Here is a 1,046-nt window from a genome sequence, read left to right as displayed (position 1 = left end):
ATTATATTCATCAATAAAATATATAGTTGATTTTATTATTTATTAGTTATAACCGTTAACTAATGTATATAAATGTTAAGAAAATAGAGATATTACAGATGAGAAATTGTAGTAAATTTCATAGATTGTCTTGTTTTTGTTTTATGCAAGAGCTAAACTATATACATAGAGATATTACTAACTAACTTCATAAATATTCATCTACTAATTACTAACTCTTAACTACTTATTATTACTTTAATATGTCTCCTCAAATTTAAGTGTCAATTTGGATTTGAAACTTAGTGAAAACAACATAATAAGAGAAAGAAACAGCTGAAATACTACCGAAAAGATGGCGAACTAAAAAAAATATGGCAAACTGCCGGATAGGTGAAAAACGATCAGAGAGATAGTGGTTCAAAAAACGGGTTGAATATTACAAAATCGCAGTTAAAGGAGACATGAGCAGCGCAATGATGCAGAGGAGGACGCGTGCGGCGCGGTAACGCAGAGGAAGACACGCGCGGTGGCGTACATGAAGATGCGTGTGGCATGCGATGATGCAGAGGAGAACGCGTGCGGCGCGGTGATGCAGAGGAAGAAGGAAGACGCGTATTGGAAAACTGATATCATATCCTCTTCAAGGAGGATACCATGACTTTGATACTACGTTAAGAAAATAGAGATATTACAGATGAAAAATTGTAGTAAATTTCATAGATTATCTTGTCTTTGCATTACATTTACATAAGAGCTAAGCGATATATAGAGATATTACCAACTAACTTCATAAATATTCATCTATTAACTACTAACTCTCAACTACTTATTATTATACCATGTAAAGAAAATAGAGAAGAAAACAAAAAAATTGATATTGTATATGTTGTTATTTGTTTGATACAAGAGCTAAGCTATATATATAGAGATATTATCAACTAACCTAATAAATATTCATCTACTAATTATTAACTCTCAACTAGGGGTGGCAAATGGGGTAGCCCGCCCCGTCCCGCCTGCCGAAAGCCTACCATTTGGCAAGCTGTCCCGAATTCCTCTCCCAC

This window comes from Arachis ipaensis, chromosome B07 (assembly GCF_000816755.2).
Source record: "Arachis ipaensis cultivar K30076 chromosome B07, Araip1.1, whole genome shotgun sequence".
NCBI classification, from domain to species: Eukaryota; Viridiplantae; Streptophyta; class Magnoliopsida; order Fabales; family Fabaceae; genus Arachis; species Arachis ipaensis.
Note: the sequence above shows the minus strand (reverse complement) of the source record.